Source organism: Hyla sarda, chromosome 1 (assembly GCF_029499605.1).
Source record: "Hyla sarda isolate aHylSar1 chromosome 1, aHylSar1.hap1, whole genome shotgun sequence".
In the NCBI taxonomy this organism is placed as follows: domain Eukaryota; kingdom Metazoa; phylum Chordata; class Amphibia; order Anura; family Hylidae; genus Hyla; species Hyla sarda.
Window position 1 is genome coordinate 216,497,382 of NC_079189.1, and position 22,140 is coordinate 216,519,521.

Genomic DNA, 22,140 nt, shown 5'->3' on the forward strand with positions numbered 1-22,140 from the left:
GTATGATACGTTTTCATTTTTATTGGGGGGGGGGACAGTGTAAGGGGGTGTATATGTAGTGTTTTACCCTTTATCATGTGTTAGTGTAGTGTTTTTAGTATACGTTCACACGGGCGGGTTTACGGTGAGTTTCCCGCTAGGAGTTTGCTATGTGGCAGAAAATTTGCAGCAGCTCAAACTTGAAGCAATAAACTCACTGGAAACCCACCTGTGCGAATGTACCCTGTACATTCACATGGGGAACAAGCCTCCAGCTGTTGCAAAACTGCAACTCCCAGCATGCACTGACAGACCGTGCATGCTGGGAGTTGTACTTTTGCAACAGCTGGAGGCACTCTGGTGGGAAAACCTTCAGTTAGGTCCTGTTACCTAACTCCGTATTTTCCAACCAGTGTACCTTCAGTTGTTGCAAAACTACAACTCCCATCATGTACTGATCAGCGAAGGGCATGCTGGGAGATGTAGTTATGCAACAGCTGGAGGTACGCAACTACAACTCCCAGCATGGCGAGACAGCCGTTTGCTGTTCATGCATGCTAGGAGTTGTAGTTTTGCTAGATTTAGAGGGCCACAATTTAGAAACCACCGCACAGTGATCTTCAAACTGTGGCCCTCCAGATGTGGCAAAACTACAAATCCCAGCATGCCCACACAGCAAACTGTAGCCCTCCATGTTGCTAGGCAACAACTCACCGGCTCCCGTAGTATGCAGCATGCCCCACCAGGGAGAGGATCGCCGCCCGTTGCCGTTGGTAAGGGACCTTCATCGTTGCTCCCGGTCACACTACAGTTCCCCCGTTCTGCCCTGACTACCATGGGTGGGCAGAACGGGGGAAGCAAACTTTAACCCCCCCTGCCCCCGACCTGCTATTGGTCATCGCTTCTGACCGACCAATAGCAGGGATAGGAGGGGTGGCACCCCTGCCACCTCACTCCTATCCCTTCAGGGGGATCAGGGGTGTCTTGGACATCCCCGATCCCCCTTATTTTCCGGGTCACCGGAGACCCGTATGACCCGGAATCGCCGCAGATCGCCGGTCTGAATTGCCCAGGGGTTTACACGGGTGCCTGCTGAACGATTTCAGCAGGCATCTCGGTCCGGTCCCCGCCCGGCGAGTGGCGGGGACCGGAATTCCAACAGGCGTACAGGTACCCATACGCCCTGGGTCCTTAAGGGGTTAAGGATTGATCACAGGTTCTCAGTGGATTAAGATCTGGAGAGTTTCCTGGCCATGCACCCTAAAATTTTTTGTTTATTGAATCACTTAGTCATCCCTTTTGCCTTGTGACATGGTGCTCTGATTAGTGTTGCTCGCGAATATTCGCAATGCGAATTTTATTCGCGAATATCGCATATTCGCGAATTTGCGAATATTGTGAATATAGCAATATATATTCGCAATTACGAATATTCATTTTTATTTTTATTCACAGTACACATCACAGTGATCATCCCTCTCTGCTTCCAGCTTGTGTGGTGTAAAGAAGGCTCTAATTCTACTGTGTGACACTGGCGTGCAAATTTTCACATATACGAAAATAAAATGCAAATATTACGAATATGCAAATGTTGCGAATATATGACTAATATTCGTCCATATATTCACGAAATATTGCGAATTCGAATATGGCCTATGCCGCTCAACACTAGCTCTGATATGCCGGAAAAGCATTGTTCCTACTGTTGGAGGATGTTCAGATATAATTCTTCATTTATAAAGGTGTTTTTAGGCACAATTGTGAGTGAACCCACTGCCTTGAATAAAAAGCAACCCCATACTTCAATGGTCTTAGGATACTTTAAAGTATCATGAAAAAAAAACGTATCCCCTAAGTTTTAGATCGCTGGGCCCCCGCGATCTCCTGCTTAGACCCCCGGCTCTCCTATAGAGTGGCGCATCATGACCCCTGCCCGAATGGGGGCCCCAGTGCTCAGATCCCCTGCGATCTAAAAGTTATACGTTTTTTTCATGATACTTATCCTTCAAAGGGGTTCTCCGTCCCTAACACATTTTATCCCTATCCAAAGGATAGGGGATAAGTTGTATGATCGCAGGGGTCCCACCACTAGGGACCCCAGCAATCTGTCATTGCGCACCCACCTTTGTGAGCTCTCCGCAGTGCTGGAGGCTCCGAGTGTGTAGCGTGACGACCATGTGGCCGGAGTATTGTGACATCACGGGGTAATGAAAAGTCATGAGGACCACAGCCTAGTCCCCATACATCATATGTGACCCAAACCCCCTGGTGAAAGCAGAGTCTAAAGATAGAAAACAGAAAAGAACATTGTCACCCTTAGGGGATATGAAACTTTGTGGGATTTCATGCTTCGTATTCTTGTTTCATAGCTTGGGGCACATCATATATATTGAATTAAGATAATCAGGACCAAAGAGATACATTTTCTGGGAAATCACACTGTAAATAATAGCTGAAAGCTTTCATTTAGTTATGCTAAGCGCTGAGCCATTAATAAGGTGCCCAAAAAGGCAGGGTTCATGCTAAGGAATTTCTGAGCGTAATTCTTCTTAGAAATTATGCTTGGAAATTCCAGTGCAGCGGAATCCCATTGCTGTCTATAAGATTCTGCTCCACAGACCACACTACTGAATTTTGGCAGCAAAGCTTCCACTGCTGAAATTCTGCTACCGAACGAATGATCTAAAAGCCGCATGATATGTAATAGGTTTTCAATTTAACAATACATCCAATCCGTGATTACAAAGTTTGTTGCTGAGAGTCCTCACTGCCAACAGGACTTAAAGGGTACCTCTCATCAAAAAAAATGTTGATATATTATAGATTAATATATGCAGAATAACTTTACAATTGCATGTTATTAAAAATATGCTTCTTTCTATTTAATTTTCCACTTTGAAGAAATGACCACTAGGGGTCTCCCTACCAGTCCTGGCAGCAAACATTTCAGACTCATGCTGGAGTCCTAAACACTACGAGCTGCCAGTCTGCTTTGTTCACAAAGGAAAACACTCAGAGCTGCAAGCCTGCTTTGTTCACACCCTGTTTGGCTGTGAACAAAGCAGGCTGGCAACTCTGAGTGTTTAGGACTCCAGCATGAGTCAGAAATGCTTGCTGACAGGACTGATCGGGAAAAATACAATAGAAAGAAGCATATTTTTCATTAACATGCTATTGGAAAGTTATTCAACATTCATTAATCTAAAATATATCAAAAGTTTATTTGATGAGAGGTACCCTTTAATTATTACTGTCACAAAAACTATGTAGATTTATTGTGGTTATAAAAATGTTTTCTTTGTGCCCATAACAACCAATCACAGCTCAACTTTCATATATTAATAAACTTTGGTAAAATGAAATCTGAGCTGTGATTGGTTGTTATGGGTAACAAAGAGACTCTTACTATAAGGCAGTTTTATTGTTGATCTTTCCCTGCATTCACAGCAGTTGAGCAGTGTAAATACAGTAGGTGATCATTGCTGTGCACAATGGGGGAGATTTATCAAAACTGTCCAGAGGAAAAGTTGCTGAGTTGTCCATAGCAACCAATCAGATTGCTTTTCACAGGCCTTTTAAAAAAATGAAAGAAGCGATCTGATTGGTTGCTATGGGCAACTCAGCAACTGTTCCTCTGGACAGGTTTTAATAAATCTCCCCCAATAAGCCCACATTTCCTTTTAGGCTGGTCATAGAAAGAACAATCCATTGTCCAACAAACATTTTATTTTTATGCGGCCACAAATAAATACATTTTTCCAGTCATCTAATGTTTATATCATGAGAAATATCATTCATCTGTATCTTCTCTGGTGATGTAAATAAATGTAGCATTTATTGCTACCACCTAGAACTTTTTGAAGCTGGTTGGGTTGATAGTTGGGTTGTAAATGTGAAACTATTGTTCCAATGTTTTATCTCTTTCAGTAGACAAAACAAGTATTATTAACCACTTAAGGACACAGGGCGTACCTTTACACCCGTGGGAATGCGGGGATGCCTGCTGAAATCATTCAGCAGGCATCCCGTGCAAACCCCCGGTCAATTCAGACCGGCGATCTGCAGCGATTCCTGCGGTGACCTGGAAAATAAGGGGGATTGGGGGTGTCCAAGACACCCCCAATCCCCCTGAAGGGATAGGATTGTGGTAGCAGGAGTGCCACCCCTCCTATCCCTGCTATTGGTTGGTCAGAAGCGACCAACCAATAGCAGATTGGGGGTGTTAAAGTTTGGTTTCGCCACTCTGCCCACCCACGGTAGCACAGGAAATCACTTACCGGCAGTGATGCGGCTCCCTGGTGCGGCGATCCTACGGAAGCCGGTGAATTGTTGCCTAGAAATATCTGGAGGGCTACAGTTTGGAGACCACTATACAGTGGTCTCTAAACTGTAGCCCTCCAGATGTTGAAAAACTACAACTCCCAGCATGCCCAAACATCTGTTTGGGCATGCTGGGATTTGTAGTTTTGCATGATTTAGATTGGTACAATTTGGACATCACTGTGCAGTGATCTCTAAACTGTGGCCTTCTAGATCTTGCAAAACTACAACTCCCAGCATGCCTACACAGCAGTTTACTGTCTTGGCATGCTGGAATTTGTAGTTTTGCAACATCTGGAGGGCCACAGTTTGGAGATCACTGTGCGGTGGTTTTTAAATGATGGCCCTCAAAATCTTGCAATACTACAACTCCCAGCATGCACGAACAGCAAACGTCCAGCAGTTGCATAACTACATCTCTCAGCATGCCCTTCGGCCATCAGTACATGCTGTGAGTAGTAGTTTTGCAACAGCTGGAGGCACACTGGTTAAAAAATACTGAGTTAGGTAACAGAACCTAACTGAAGGTTTTCGAACCAGTGTGCCTCCAGCTGTTGTAAAGTACAAGTCCCAGCATGCACGGTCTGTCAGTGCATGCTGAAAGTTGTAGCTTTGCAACAGCAAGAGACACACTGGATAAAAAATACTGAGTTAGGTAACAGAGCCTAACTGAAGGTTTTCCAACCAGTGTGCCTCCAGCTGTTGAAAGTACAACTTATGTCAGTGCATGCTGGGAGTTGTAGTTTTGCAACCGCTGGAGGTTTGCCCCCCTCCCCCATGTGAATGTACAGGGTACATTCACACGGGCAGGTTTACAGTGAGTTTCCTGCTTCAAGTTTAAGCTGCGGCAAATTTTCCACTGCAGCGCAAACTCCTAGCGGGAAACTCACTGTAAACCCGCCAGTGTGAATGTACACTAAAAACACTACACTAACACAAAATAAAGGGTAAAACACTACATATACACCCCCCTTACACTGTCCCCCCCCCCCCACCAAATAAAAATGAAAAATGTATCATACGGCAATGTTTCCAAAATGGAGCCTCCAGCTGTTGCAAAACAACAACTCCCAGCATTTCCGGACAGCCACTGACTGTCCAGCCATGCTGGGAGTTTAGCAACAGCTGGAGGCACTCTGTTTGGGAATCACTGGTGTAGAATAACCCTATGTCCACCCCTATGCAATCCCTAAGTTAGGCTGGGTTCACACTACGTTTTGTCCCATACGGGAGCGCATACGGCAGGGGGGAGCTAAAAGCTCGCGCTCCCGTATGTGACCGTATGCGCTCCCGTATGTCATTCATTTCAATGAGCCGACCGGAGTGAAACGTTCGGTCCGGTCGGCTCATTTTTGCGCCGTATGCGCTTTTACAACCGGACCTAAAACCGTGGTTGACCACAGTTTTAGGTCCGGTTGTAAAAGCGCATACGGCGCAAAAATGAGCCGACCGGACCGAACGTTTCACTCCGGTCGGCTCATTGAAATGAATGACATACGGGAGCGCATACGGTGACATACGGGAGCGCGAGCTTTTAGCTCCCCCCTGCCGTATGTGCTCCCGTATGGGACAAAACGTAGTGTGAACCCAGCCTTAGTCCTCAAATGCGCATGGTGCTCTCTCACTTCGTAGCCCTGTCGTATTTCAAGGAAACAGTTTAGTGCCACATATGGGGTATCTCCGTACTTGGGAGCAATTGCATTACTAATTTTGGGGGGCTTTTTCTCCTTTTACCCCTTATGAAAAGGAAAAGTTGGAGTCTACACCAGCCTGTTAGTGTAAAAAAATAAAAAATAAATTCACTAACATGCTGGTGTTGCCCCATACTTTTTATTTTCACAAGAGATAAAAGGAAAAAAAGACCCCCAAAACTTGTAACGCAATTTCTCCTGAGTACGGAAATATCCTATATGTGGACGGAAAATGCTCTGCGGACGCAAAACAAGGCTCAGGAGTGAGAGTGCACCATGTACATTTGAGGCCGAAATTGGTGATTTGCACAGGGGTGGCTGATTTTACAGCGGTTTTGACATAAACGCAAAAAAATTAATACCCACGTGTGACCCCATTTCGGAAACTACACGTTAAAGTTGGATGGGAAAATGAAAAAAAAAGTTTTTAATTAAAATGCTGGTGTTACCCTAAATTTTTCATTTTCACAAGGGAAAATAGGAAAAAAGCCCCCCAAAATTTGTAACCCTATTTCTTCTGAGTAGGAACATATTCCATATGTGGATGTAAAGTGCTCTGCGGGCGAACTACAATGCTCAGAAGAGAAGGAGCGCCATTGGGCTGTTGGAGAGAAAATTTGTCTGGAATTGAAGGCCACATGTATTTACAAAGGCCCCATAGTGCCAGAACAATGCACCCCCCACACACACATGTGACCCCATTTTGGAAATGACACCCCTCACGGAATGTAATAAGGGGTACAGTGAGCATTTACACCCCACAGGTGTCTGACAGATTTTTGTAACAGTGATCAGTGAAAATGAAAAATGTAATTTTTCATTTGCACAGCCCACTGTTCCAAAAATCTGTTAAACGCCAGTGGGGTGTAAATGCTCACTGCACCCCTGTTCTGGCACCACGGGGACCTTGTAAACACACATGGCCCCCGACTTCCATTCCAAACAAATTCTCTCTCCAAAAGCTCAATGGCGCTCCTTCTTTCCTGAGCATTGTAGTGCGAGAGCAGAGCACTTGATGTCTACATATGGGGTGTTTCCATACTCAGAAGAAATGGGGTTACAAATTTTGGGGGGCATTTTCCCCTATTACCCCTTGTAAAAATGTAAAATTTGGGGAAAAACAGCATTTTTTTTTCATTTACACATCCGACTTTACCGAAAAGTTGTCAAACACCTGTGCGGTGTTAAGGTTTACTGGTCCCCTTGTTACGTGCCTTGAGGGGTGTAGTTTCCAAAATAGTATGCCATGTGCTTTTTTGGCTTTTATGGCACCATAGGGGCTTCCTAAATGTGACATGCCCCCCAAAAACTATTTCAGCAAAATTTACTCTCCAAAATCACATTGTCGCTCCTTCCCTTCTGAGCCCTCTACTGCGCCCGCCGAACACTTTACAATCACATATGAGGTATTTCCTTACTCTATTGAGAGAAATGGGGTTACAAATTTTGGGGGGCTTTTTCTCCTTTTACCCCTTGTAAAAATTCAAAAACTGGGTTTATAAGAACATGCGAATGTAAAAAATTAAGATTTTGAATTTTCTCCTTCATATTGTTGCTATTCCTGTGAAACACCTAAAGGGTTAACAAACTCTCTGAATGTCATTTTGAATACTTTGAGGGGTGCAGTTTTTATAATGGGGTAATTTATGGGGTATTTCTAATATGAAGGCCCTTCAAATCCACTTCAAAACTGAACTGGTCCCTGAAAAATTCTGATTTTGAAAATGTTGTAAAAAATTTGAAAATTGAAGCTGAACTTTGAAGCCCTCTGATGTCTTCCAAAAGTAAAAACATATCAACTTTATGAATCCAACATAAAGAAGACATATTGTATATGTGAATCAATATATAATTTATTTGGGATGTCTATTTTCCTTACAAGCAGAGAGCTTTGAAGTTAGAAAAATGCTAAATTTTTAAATTTTTCATGAAATTTTGGAATTTTTCACCAAGAAATCATCCAAGTATCGACGAACATTTACCACTATGTTAAAGTAGAATATGTCACGAAAAAAGAATCTCGGAATCAAATTCATAAATGAAAGCATCCCAGAGTCAGATGTGCAAAAAATGCTCTGGTCCTTAAGGTAAAAATTAGTCCTTAAGGAGTTAAGAAAAAAAAATCTCCTTAACATATAGAGGGGCTCCACATAAGGCATTTTCCCAGAAAACTGCCATGGACAGTGCATTGTGTTTTTTTTCCTGAAAAGACACTGTTTTCAGATTTTTTTTTCATGGCAAAAAAACGCTATGCAAAAAGTACGTGTAAAGAAAGCCTTGTGAATTGTGGACAGGATGCATTGAAATGATTTCTGGTCTGAATTCAATGACTACAGGTCTCAGACAAGGAAATGTTACAATAAAAACATTTTGTGTATTACCAGGTAAGCTGATGTCATTTCTTCTGTGACAGTATGTGCTACTTTGTATTTTCTCTGGCTGGTGATGTCTAATTCACAGGTCAAGTCGCACGTAACACTTTCAGTGATTTTGTGTGTATCCTGCCAAGTAATCCTTTGTTATGTAGATAAATGTCCACCATGACCAATTTACCTCCTGGAGGCTATGAAACTAAAACTGCTACATGCATTTCATTTTATACTGTACAAATGCCAAACCTACGATGGTCTAAATCTCGGTGTAGTAAGTACAACTGTGTAGATAAAATGCATGGTGAAAATTTACTTTCGCAGTGAAGACTTAGACCAATGGGCAATAGATTTATGTATATATACTCATTATTTATTTATATACTTTAAAAAAAAAATTTCTTATGAATTTCAAATATAACAAAGCACAGTTCAAGTAATATACACAAAATATTAAGTCATAGGACACGTGCCACTTTTGATTCTCCAAGGTCAGTGATTGTGCTTCCAACAACGGAAACATAACACAAAACAGTGTTCCAATAAGACCATAACATGTCCCCCCACCACCACCTTCCACAGAAGCAGAGAGCCTATTGAGAGTTGTCTAGTGTCATTTGCATTTTCGCTTTTTACTCCTCGCCTTCTAAAAATCATAACTCTCTTATATTTCTATCCACAGACCCATGTGAGGGCTTGTTTTTTGCGTCACCAATTGTACTTTGTAATAATCACTTATTTTACCATAAAATGTACGGCGCAACCAAACAAATATTATTTATGTGGGAAAATTGAAAAGAAAACCGCAATTTAGGTACTTTCTGGTAATAATTCTGTAGGTCAATATGATTAAAATGATACCCATGTTATATGCTTCTCTATAATTGTACTGCTTAAAAAAAATCTCAAACCATTTTAACAAAATTAGTATGTTTGAAATTGCCCTATTTTGACCACCTATAACGTTCTAATTTTTCCGTATATGGGGCGATATGAGGGCTCATTTTTTGTGCCATGATCTGTAGTTTTTATCAGTACCACTTTTGCTTAGGTTTTACTTTTTATAAATTTTTTATACATTTTTTGGGAATAAAATGTGACAAAAAAGCAGCAATTTTGGACTTTTTAAATTTTTTTACGTTTACGGCATTCCCCGTACGGAATAATTAACAATATATTTTAATAGTTCAGACTTTTATGCACCCGGCGATACCAAATAGGTATATTAATATTTTTTTTACGCTTTTTGGGGGGTAAAATGGGAAAAAGAGACATTTTACTTTTTATTGGGGGAGGGGATTTTTCAAATTTTTTTACTTTTTTATTTTAATTTTTTTTACTTTTTTTTTTTTTTTTTTACACTTTTTATGTTCCCATAGGGGACTATTCATTGCAATCAGTTGATTGCTAATACTGTTCACTGCTATTTGTAGGACATAGCACTGCTAAGTATTATCGGTCATCTTCTGCTCTGGTCTGCTCGATCTCAGACCAGAGCAGAAGACCCCGGGAGACGGCCGGAGCAAGGTGAGGGGACCTCCAGCCGCCATGCTGGATGATTGGATGCCCGCGTTAGAGCTGCGGGCGATCCGATCATCCATTGAAAGTACCGCACTGCTGCAGATGCCATTATCTGTATTGATCACGGCATCGGAGGGGTTAATGGCGGACATCTGCGCGATTGCGGTTGTCCGTTATTACCAGCGGGTCCCTGGCTGCTGATAGCAGCTGGGACCTGCCGGGCATGACGCGAGCACTTCTCCGGTGCTCGCAATCATGGTGACGCATAAATGTACGTCAATGTACGTCAATATAACTTAACCCCTATCAGAAGAATAGGGGATAAGTTAGAGATTGCGGGGGGACTGACCACTGGGGCCTCCCGTGATCTCCCGTACGGGGCCAAGGCAGTCTGCCGGAAGCGCCATGTCTTCCCCAGCAGGAAGTTTCTGCAGACACGCCCCCTCCATGTATCTCTGTGCGATGTCGGCCGCCACATCATACAGGGGCAGAACGCCTCTTTCCAGCATACTGCTGCTGCCCCGTACAGGAGATCACAGGGGGGCCCCAGCAGTCGGACCCCCACAATCTATAACTTATCTCCTATCCAAAGGATATGGCACTTCAGTTCTCCTTTAACCCCTTAAGGACGCAGAGTTTTTCCATTTTTGCACTTTTTTCCTCCTTACTTTTAAAAATCATAACCCTTTCAATTTTCCACCTAAAAATCCATATGATGGCTTATTTTTTGCGCCACCAATTCTACTTTGTGATGACATCAGTCATTTTACCCAAAAATCTACAGCGAAACAAAAAAAAATCATTGTGCGACTAAATTGCGCCGTGATCTGAAGTTTTTAGCGTTACCATTTTTGTATTGATCGGACTTTTTGATTGCTTTTTATTCATTTTATCATGATCTAAAAAGTGACCAAAAATACGCTGTTTTGGACTTTGGAATCTTTTTGCGCATACACCATTGACCGTGCAGTTTAATTAACCTGTTAAGGACATAGGACGTTCTCTAACGTCCCCACTACCTGGGCTTTAACCTATATTTACGTCCTGCGCCGGCTCCCGCGATATGAAGCGGGATCGCGCCGCGATCCTGCATCATATCGCTTCGGTCCCGGCGCTCATCAACGGCTGGGACCCGCGGCTAATACCACACATCGCCGATCGCGGCGATGTGCGGTATTAACCCTTTAGAAGCGGCGGTCAAAGCTGACCGCCGCTTCTAAAGTGAAACTGAAAGTATCCCGGCTGCTCAGTCGGGCTGTTCGGGACCGCCGCGGTGAAATCGCGGCGTCCCGAACAGCTGATCGGACACCGGGAGGGCCCTTACCTGCCTCCTCGGTGTCCGATCGACGAATGACTGCTCCGTGCCTGAGATCCAGGCAGGAGCAGTCAAGCGCCGATAATGCTGATCACAGGCGTGTTAATACACGCCAGTGATCAGCATAGGAGATCAGTGTGTGCAGTGTTATAGGTCCCTATGGGACCTATAACACTGCAAAAAAAAGTTACAAAAAAAGTGTTAATAAAGGTCATTTAACCCCTTCCCTAATAAAAGTTTGAATCACCCCCCTTTTCCCATAAAAAAAATAAAACAGTGTAAAAAAAATAAATAAATAAACATATGTGATATCGCCGCGTGCGTAAATGTCCGAACTATAAAAATATAGCATTAATTAAACCGCATGGTCAATGGCGTACGCGCAAAAAAATTCCAAAGTCCCAAAAAACGTATTTTGGTCACTTTTTATACCATTAAAAAAAATGAATAAAAAGTGATCAAAAAGTCCGATCAAAACAAAAATCATACCGATAAAAACTTCAGATCACGGCGCAAAAAATTAGCCCTCATACCGCCCTGTACATGGAAAAATAAAAAAGTTATAGGGTTCAGAATATGACATTTTTAAATGTATAAATTTTCCTGCATGTAGTTATGATTTTTTCCAGAAGTGCGACAAAATCAAACCTATATAAGTAGGGTATCATTTTAACCGTATGGACCTACAGAATAATGATAAGGTTTTACCGAAATATGCACTGCGTAGAAACGGAAGCCCCCAAAAGTTACAAAATGGCGTTTTTTTTTCGATTTTGTCGCACAATGATTTTTTTTCCATTTCGCCGTGCATTTTTGGGTAAAATGACTAACGTCACTGCAAAGTAGAATTGGCGATGCAAAAAATAAGCCATAATATGGATTTTTAGGTGTAAAATTGAAAGGGTTATGATTTTTAAAAGGTAAGGAGGAAAAAACGAAAGTGCAAAAACGGAAAAACCCTGAGTCCTTAAGGGGTTAATGCCCAAGGACATTAGAGAACGTCCTGTTGTATTTCCAGTCTCTGCCGCTCGCCGGAAAGAGACCGGAACTGGATGCCTGCTGAAATCCTTCAGGAGGCATCCAGGGCAAACGCCGAGGGGGGCCATGTAGGCCCCCCATGTCGGCGATCATGGCAAATCGCAAGGGAAATCGCCCTTGCGATCTGCGGCGATACCGGGCTGATCGGGTCTCTGGGACCCGACCGCCCGGTAATTTCGCATGATCCCGGCTGTCACAGACAGCCAGGACCATGCTAAAGTATAGGAGCGAGGTGGCAAGCCTGCCACCTCCTCCGATCCCCTGCGATCCGTCGGTTAACTAACCGACCAATCGCAAGGGGGGGGGGGCGGTTACTTCCTACCATCCTGCCCGGCCCCTTGAAGTCCGGAGAGGACGGGAGGAAGACCGGAGGACGCGGCGGGGGACGGGGGAGTGCTGGGGACCAGCCCCGGTACTTACCTCGTCCTTGAAGACCCGGATCCCGGCGAGGAAGATGGCGGCGGCGGCGACAGGTGAGTAGATCTTCAGCCGCGGTCGGGCCCTTTACAGCAATTCACGTCGCCGTAAAGCGACATGCATTGCTGTAATGGGACCCTGTAAACTACAACTCCCAGCATGCCCAGACAGCCCTTGGCGTCTGGGCATGCTGGGAGTTGCAGTTTTGCAACATCTGGAGGTCCACAGTTTGGAGACCACTGTGCCCTTCCAGATGTTGCAAAACTACACATCCTCAGCATGCCCTTACTGTCCAGGCATGCTGGGAGTTATAGTTCTGTAACATCTGGCCCTTCAGATGTTGCAGAACTACAACTCCCAGCATGCCTGGACAGTTTTGGCATACTGGGAGTTGTAGTTTTGCAACATCTGGAAGGGCACAGATTGGGAACCACTGTATTAGTGGTCTGCAAACTGTAGTCCTCCAGATGTTGCAAAACTACAACTCCCAGCATGCTGGGAGTTGTAGTTCGGCAACATCTGGCTCTAAAGATGTTGCCAAACTACTACTCCCAGCATGCCTGAGAATGCTGGGAGTTGTGGTTTTGCAACAACTGGAGGAACACTGGTTGGGAAACATTGTCTGTTTCCTAACTCAGTGTTTCCCAACCGTGTGCCTCCAGCTGTTGCAAAACTATAACTACCAGCATGCACTGATAAACTGTGCATGCTGGGAGTTGTAGTTTTGTAACAGCTGGAGGCCCCCCCCCCCCCCCTGTGAATGTACAGGGTACATTCACATGGGCAGGGGGCTTACAGTGAGTATCAGGCTGCAAGTTTGCGATGCAGCAAATTTTGCGCTGCAGCTCAAACTCGCAGCGGGAACTCGCTGTAATCTCCCGCCCGTGTGACTGTACCCTAAAAACACCACACTACACTACACTAACACAAAATAAAATAAAAAGTAAAAAAACACTACATATACACACCCCTACACAGCCCCCCTCCCCTCTCAATAAAAATGAAAAACGTCCAGTACGCCACTGTTTCCAAAATGGAGCCTCCAGCTGTTGCAAAACAACAACTCCCAGTATTGCCGGACAGCCGTTGACTGTCCAAGCATGCTGGGAGTTTTGCAACAGCTGGAGGCACCCTGTTTGGGAATCACTGGCGTAGAATACCCCTATGTCCACCCCTATGCAAATCCCTAATTCAGGCCTCAAATGCGCATGGCGCTCTTACTTTGGAGCCCTGTCGTATTTCAAGGCAACAGTTTAGGGTCACATATGGGGTATCGCCGTATTTGGGAGAAATTGTGTTACAAATTTTGGGGGGCTTTTTCTCCTTTAACCCCTTATGAAAAGGTGAAGTTGGGGTCTACAACAGCATGTTAGTGTAAAAAAATAAATTTTTTACACTAACACGCTGGTGTTGCCCTATACTGTTCATTTTGACAAGAGGTAAAAGGGAAAAACGTCCCCCAAAATTTGTAATGCAATTTCTCCCGACTACGGAGATACCCCATAAGTGGGCGCAAAGTTCTCTGGGGGCGCACAACAAGGCCCAGAAGGGAGAGTGCACCATGTACATTTGAGGTGATTTGCACAGGGGTGGCTGATTGTTACAGCGGTTTTGACAAACGCAAAAAAAAAAAAAAAACACATGTGACCCCATTTCGGAAACTACACCCCTCACGGAATGTAATGAGGGGTGCAGTGAGAATTTACACCTCACTGGTGTCTGACAGTGGGCTGTGCAAATTAAAAATTTTGTACAGCCCACTGTTCCAAAGTTCTGACAGACACCAGTGGGGGGTAAATGCTCACTGTACCCCTTGTTACGTTCCTCAAGGGGTCTAGTTTCCAAAATGGTATGCCATGTTGGGGTTATTTTGCTGTCCTGGCACCATAGGGGCTTACTAAATGCGACATGCCCCCCGACCAAAATTTGCTCTCCAAAAGCCAAATATGACTCCTTCTCTTCTGAGCATTGTAGTTCGCCCGTAGTGCACTTCAGGTCCACTTATGGGGTACCTTCATACTCAGAAGAGATGGGGTTACAAATTTTGGGGGGTATTTTCTGCTATTAACCCTTGCAAAAATGTGAAATTTGGGGGGGAACACACATTTTAGTGAAAATTTATTTTTATTTTTTTACATATGCAAAAGTCGTGAAACACCTGTGGGGTACTAAGGTTCACTTTACCCCTTGTTACGTTCCCCAAGGGGTCTAGTTTCCAAAATGGTATGCCATGTGGGGATTTTTTGCTGTTCTGGTACCATAGGGGCTTCCTAAATGCAACATGCCCCCCAAAAACCATTTCAGAAAAACGTACTCTCCAAAATCCCCTTGTCGCTCCTTCGCTTCTGAGCCCTCTACTGCGCCCGCCGAACACTTTTCATGGACATATGAGGTATGTCCTTACTCGAGAGAAATTGGGCTACAAATATAAGTATACATTTTCTCTTTTTACTCCTTGTAAAAATTCAAAAATTGGATCTACAAGAACATGCGAGTGTAAAAAATGAAGATGGTGAATTTTCTCCTTCACTTTGCTGCTATTCCTGTGAAACACCTAAAGGGTTAAAACGCTGACTGAATGTCATTTTTAATACTTTGGGGGGTGCAGTTTTTATAATGGGGTCATTTGTGGGGTATTTCTAATATGAAGACCCTTCAAATCCACTTCAAACCTGAACTGGTCCCTGAAAAATAGTGAGTGTGAAAATTTTGTGAAAAATTGGAAAATTGCTGCTGAACTTTGAAGCCCTCTGATGTCTTCCAAAAGTAAAAACACATCAATTTTATGATGCAAACATAAAGTAGACATATTGTATTTGTGAATAAAAATTTTTTTTATTTGGAATATCCATTTTCCTTACAAGCAGAGAGCTTCAAAGTTGGAAAAATGCAAAATTTTCAATTTTTTTAGCAAATTTTGAAATTTTTCACTAAGAAACGATGCAAGTATCGACAAAATTTTACCAATAACATAAAGTAGAATATGTCACGAAAAAACTATCTCGGAATCAGAATGATAGGTAAAAGCATTCCAGAGTTATTAATGTTTTAATGTTTAAAGTGACAGTGGTCAGATGTTCAAAAAACGCTCCGGTCCTAAGGTGTAAAATGGCCTGGTCCTTAAGGGGTTAATGATATATTTTTATAGTTCGGACATTTATGCACGCAGCGATACCACATATGTTTATTTTTATTATGGTTACATATTTGTTATATGGAATTTGGGAAAAGGGGGGTGATTTAAACTTTTAATAAGGAAGGGGTTAATGTGTGTGTTTTAAATTTTTTTTTTACACTTTTAGTTCCCTTAGGGGACTTTTAGGAGGAATGACCAGATTCCTCATACAGATCAATGTGGTTTCATACAATCCCATTGATCTGTGTGCTCTGCGCTCGATTGATAAAGCCTGGTCCTGCCAGGCTTTATCATTCAGAGCGTAGAAGCCGCCGCAGAAGTGGATTGCTCCCCCGCAATCACCCTGCGGGGGGCGATCCACCCCACTGGACCATCAGGGAGTTTTTAAATATCCCTTTAGACGCCACTGTCAACTTTGACAGCGGCGATCTAAAGGGTTTATAGCCGGCCGCGGCAATCGCCACATGTCAGCTATTAACCCAGGCCCCCATCTATAGTAATCAGCTGGGGGCCGTGCGGTATGACGTGGGCTCGAGTCAGGAGCCCGCGTCATACAATGGTTGACGTCTCAGGACGAGCCGGCTCGTCCTTCGTTGGCAACCGGTTAAAGCATATCTGTCAGATCCCACAAAAAAATGTATATGTTACTCAGTACCTAATCCTGATCAAGTACATGTAATGTTTTATGTCTCTATCCCCTATTTTTATTATAAAAATACCTCTTTTCATTAGCTCATAGTGTTAGAAATCCTCTCAGGGGAAGGGGGTTTGATTGGTGTGTCTGCTCATGCATCGTTGCCCATGAGTCATCTCTTGTCCATGACTCATGGATTAGCCTGATGCTGCTGCAGGACTGGTTAGTGTCCCAGTAGGTATGGGGACCCCTAGTGGTGGGATTTTCAGGAGCCATTTTCTTTATTAAGTATTCAAACATTTTTTAAACAACCATATTACAAAAGGTATTTTATTTTCATTAGTAACAACATATAAAACGTTTTTGGATCTGACAGTGCCCATTTAAGAAACGAGCTATACAGATGCAGCAAATGTTCTGTGCAGGTCATTTTTATCCTTGTCAGGAGAGGTCTGTTCCTTCTTCCTTTTTGTTCCTGGTTTGCTTTGTTTTGCAAATCCTATTTAAAAAAGGATGGATAAATAAGACCTTCTAAGTGTAAAGTTTCTTCATATTTATAACTCTATGTCACGCCGAGCGCTCCAGGTCCCGCTGCCTCCCCGGAGCGCTCACGGCATGCTTCTGCTTGCAGTGCTCCGGTCGGCACCGCTGACCGCAAGCGCTGCTCCCTTGTCACCGGAGGGGATGCGATCCGAGGCACTGGTCGTGCCCGCCCTCGGATCACGCTCCATGTCACTCACCTCATGCCTCCGTCTGCTTCCTCCCGGCGCACACGGCCCCGCTCCCTAGGGCGCGCGCGCGCCGGCTTGCTAAAATTTAAAGGGCCAGTGCACCACTAATTGGTGCCTGGCCCAATCGCTCCCAATCACTCCCATTCCTATAAAACCCACTTCCCCTTCCTCTCCTTGCCGGATCTTGTTGTCTTGTGCCCAGTGAAAGCGTTATAGTGTGTTTCCAAGCCTGTGTACCCAGACCTTCTGCTGTTGCCCCTGACTACGAATCTCGCTGCCTGCCCTGACCTTCTGCTACGTCTGACCTCGCCTCTGTCTTATCCTTGTGTACCGCGCCAGTCTCGGCTGCCAGAGAGGTCGAGTCGCTACTGGGGAACACGACCTGGTAGTTACCGCCGCAGCAAGTCCATCCCGCTTTGCGGCGGGCTCTGTGAACACCAGTAACTGCTTAGAACTGATTCCCCAGTACGACCCGCATCATCGCCTCTCTGGAACAGAGGATCCACCACCAGTGTCCTCATCAGCCGCTAATCCGGACCCTGACACTCTACTACTGTTAATATTACCAAAGTTGTTGCAGTCCTGGACACTCTGACCACACAGGTAATATAGTTCCCCCCCTAAATCTACAGAACCAGCACTCCTCTGGTAGGATATAGGGACACCTATAATATCTAGTCAGCAGCTTTTAATTCTTTTCCTAAGTGCTAGTGACCTTTTGCGGGATAATATAAAGGCCTTATTTTACTGTGTCTCTGGGATAGCAATTGACAACTGTTTGGCCATCAGTATAAAGAGTTTGTAAAACCCATTTAATCTGTGTATTGTCATGAGGATCAAGCTCACTCTACATATAATATACATATAGTGCTCATTTATATTTCTAGGCTGAAGCATATAGTTCATTTACCAAAAAGATCATAGAATCTCCATATCCTTACTTTAGCATGTTTATGCTTCGACTATTGTTAATTTTAAAACCAAAATGATATGAAAGAATTTAAAGAAAACACGATAAAGAAATTGCAACTCGAGAAAAAAAATGTCCCACTTTTCCCAATGATCTTTACAGATATGGTTTGTACCCTCAAGAGATGTATAGACCTACAAATCCCATTGCAACCTATGGTGCATTATATTGAAATGAGGTGATAGTGGTATGCATTGTAGGTGGTGTATAGACCATGTGATAGTGATAAGCATTGTAGGTGGTGTATAGACCATGTGATAGTGATAAGCATTGTAGGTGGTGTATAGACCATGTGATAGTGATATGCATTGTAGGTGGTGTATAGACCATGTGATAGTGATAAGCATTGTAGGTGGTGTATAGACCATGTGATAGTGATAAGCATTGTAGGTGGTGTATAGACCATGTGATAGTGATAAGCATTGTAGGTGGTGTATAGACCATGTGATAGTGATAAGCATTGTAGGTGGTGTATAGACCATGTGATAGTGATATGCATTGTAGGTGGTGTATAGACCATGTGATAGTCATATGCATTGTTCTTGTCCACAGCTGATTTACTTCAGGAAGTAAGTTACCTACAACAGCGATCCCCAATATAACACTCTTCTTTATGTGACTATGTGTGACTTCCTTTTCTTGTTCATTGCGGTCTAAGTCCTCACTTAAAGACCTTGTTAGACAAGTTTTATTGAAATCACATGTTTTTTTAGCTACTGTCACATCCCCAGGCACCTAGGATTACCTATTCAGTGCCTGAGCCACCAGCACAGTTGACAAGGAACAGACTCCTAGGTAAGTACTCAATGAACAAGACTACATTCTCTTATGAGTAACTTAACAAGTTTAGGCGTATCTTCGCTAGTCCATGTACTGATCTACGAGATTTTGCACGTCTTGAAAATAAATACTTTCATCTCATGGGGTTATCGAACCGGGGTGATACTGTGTACTGCGTAGCTATGCATTGGTTGAAAAGATTTCAGCATTCTTTTTATATGTTATCTTTGTAAGTTGGAGTCAGTTTGTTGACTCTTTTAATTTGACAGTAGGTGGTTTTTACCTGCAGTTCTATTAAAGGCCAGTAATAACACATAGTAATATTGTGGTCATAACATACGCAGCACATGCAGCAGCTATTTTCTGTATTTTATTTCTATAGGTTGGAATGTTAACCTTTAGTCTGTTTATGTTGATATGATTTCTTTTTATTATATTGTATTTTATTGTGTTACCAGAAGCTAATACCGACAGCAGAGGGCCCAAGAGCAGTATCCAATAGACAGGCTGTTTTTAATGTGTCACTTGTCCCCTTATATAATGAACCCCTGTGCAGAAGCTTTAGTTATATGTTGTATCTAAACAAGGTTGTCTGTGACTGTGTGCTTCTGTTGTTGAGGTTGCTTAGACTATTGTTGAACGTTAAAGTGACCAGAATAACCTTTCATAGAGAATAGTAAGGTGGTCATACATGAGATGAATGTAGCTTGAATACGCTGATTTCTTCAGGACCAGCCGACCCTCTAATGGGTATGTGGATGCCCTGAGTTTCCTCTAATGCCAAACATCCACAAAGGTAGGATTGGGCATGTTGGAATACAACATTCCTGTTAAAAGCTGCAATTCATGCCGTGAAATGCACGTTACATGCTGGTCCAAATGAAACTTCCTTTGATACATACCAGGTTGTGGGATAATCCTGTTTCCTTTGATTGACCGGGGATGTTTTGTAATGGTTTATTACCCTCTTCGTATTGAGAACACATATATTCCCAGCAGAGCTGAGTGTGGATGAGTATTGGGGGAGTTTAGAGGAATTACACAAGCTCTCTTATGTGACATTGGCTTTATTGTGTCACAACTGATCACATTTTCTACCAAGTTGCCTTGTTTGGACACAATACTATCTATGTTATCTCTAGGTGATAGTTGGATGTTTGGTAGAGAAACATACAGGTTTCATAATCAACTGTATGGTTTTCTCAATGTAGTTTATCTTGTTTTTCCAAGTGTATATTGTTACACTGTATAATATGACCGATGTTAATGTGTCTATGGAATGATGTAATGTAGAAGTCTTTCGAAATAGGATTCTGCAGGAGAGACTTATCAAATCTTGTGCAAAGAAACAGGGAAGCAGAAGCCTATAGCAACCAGTTTCCAGATTCCCTTCTCAAAAATAAAAGGCTGAAATCTGATCTACTGATCCTTTTCACAAGGTTTGATAAATCTCTCCCATTCACTTTCTATAAGCTCCAAGCATAATTTAACCCTTAGAAGACACAGAAGGTACATGTACGCTCTGGTTGGGGTCATGATGTACATAGCGCTTACAAGCTGAACATGATTCATACCTGGTAAGTTCCGGTGGCTATCACCTCACCGATGTGTGAAATTAATCTTTCAGATGCCATAATCAAAGTTGAGGAAGCTTACCTGAACCGGAGTGTCAATCAGCCAGTATGATAGCCAAAGGGTCCCCACCTGCCTCCATGCCATCCTGATAGTACCCTGCTTCTCTAGCCTGCCTCTGCTGGCTATAGAAACAGAGGGACGATAACATGAACAATGCTGTGCTATGGCACAGCATTGTTCAGTGTTTGTAAAGATTGCATGTAATAGTCCCCTGCAGGGACTAAAAAATAAGTGATAAAATGTAAAAAAAAATGTAAAAATTTAAAAAAAGTAAAAAATGTGAATCACCCCCTTTTTTCCCCAAATAGGATAATGTTAATTAAAATAAACATATGTGGTATCGTCTGGTGTGTAAATGTCAGAACCATTAAAATATAAAGTTAATGAAACCGCACAGTCAATGGTGTAAATGTAAAAAAAAAGTCCAGAATTGCTGATTTTTTGTTACTACATATCAATATGATATGATCATATTAATTAATTCATTAATTAATTAAGATAAAAGCAAAAAAAAAGTCCCAGCAAAACAAAAATTGTACTGATAAAAACTACAGATCATGACGCAAAAAAAATTGAGAAAAAAAGTGTTATAGGATCAGAAAAAAATAAGTGTAAGCATACTTATTTTTTCACAAAAAGTTATAATTTTTTATTAAAGTAGTAAACTAAAACAACATCTATATAAACTGGGTATAATTGTAATTGTATGGACATGCAGAATAAAGAAAATTTGTTATTTTAACCATGAAGTGGACTGTGTAGAAACCTACACCATTGTTTTGCATCAACATGGTTTCTATTTCCTCAGAAATAGTATCACTTGTTCTGCTGGCACCCCCCAGTTTAGTTGTTCATTGACCATAGGTTAATACACTAACAAACACATGGGCATACGCAGGAATTTCTCATGGGGGAGTCGTATCTTCCCCTACAATATTAGATACAAGCCCTACACAGTTTGTAAAGACCATATAAGTCAGAAAGTTACATCCAGTCCTTCACAGGTAATGTCTTCTCTGATCGTAGTTGGTCACTTTCTCTTTTGTGTATTCTGGCCGCAAGCAGGCCAGAACGAGCCAAGGGGGGCCTCCATCTCAAGATGGGGCCTGTATCTATCAGACATTTATGGCATATCCTGAGGAATAACCGGATGAGAATAACCGTTTAACACCTTAAAAGGATTGCCCCATCAGAAATATGGGAGACATTTATTAAAACCTGTGTAGAGGAAGAGTGGTGCACTTGCCCATAGCAACCAATGAGATCACTAATTTTATTTTTCAGAGGTCTTTTTAAAAATAAAAGAAGCAAACTGATTGGTTGCACCACTTCTCCTCTACTCGTTTTGATAAATCTCTCCTTATGTCTTTTCATGAGCACTATTATAGAATGTAGCCATTTACAGTTGGCCATACATATATCTGAAAGCTTTTTGCTTGGCTGAATGTGCATGTCTTCTCAATAGTGGGAGGAGAATAGGGCACTGCCAGACACCTCTGGAGACATTTTATGTCGCTTCAGAACAAAAGGATCAGGCCTGTTTAAATTAAACTGTCTGAACCTTCTCACCCCTGATATTGTCTCTCCCCATTAACATTAGAATG

The 22,140-nt window shown here is 42.7% G+C and overlaps 1 protein-coding gene across 1 annotated transcript in view; it reads left to right on the forward strand.

The window, feature by feature from the left end:
• The first annotated feature begins 714 nt into the window (after positions 1-714).
• The window catches only part of LOC130356655 (transmembrane protease serine 11B-like protein), a 31,314-nt gene continuing 9,888 nt past the window's right edge, over positions 715-22,140 (forward strand). Inside the window, exon 1 of the mRNA XM_056558507.1 lies at positions 715-752. The gene's annotated coding sequence lies outside the window, so the exon portion shown is untranslated. The remainder of the gene's footprint in view (positions 753-22,140) is intronic.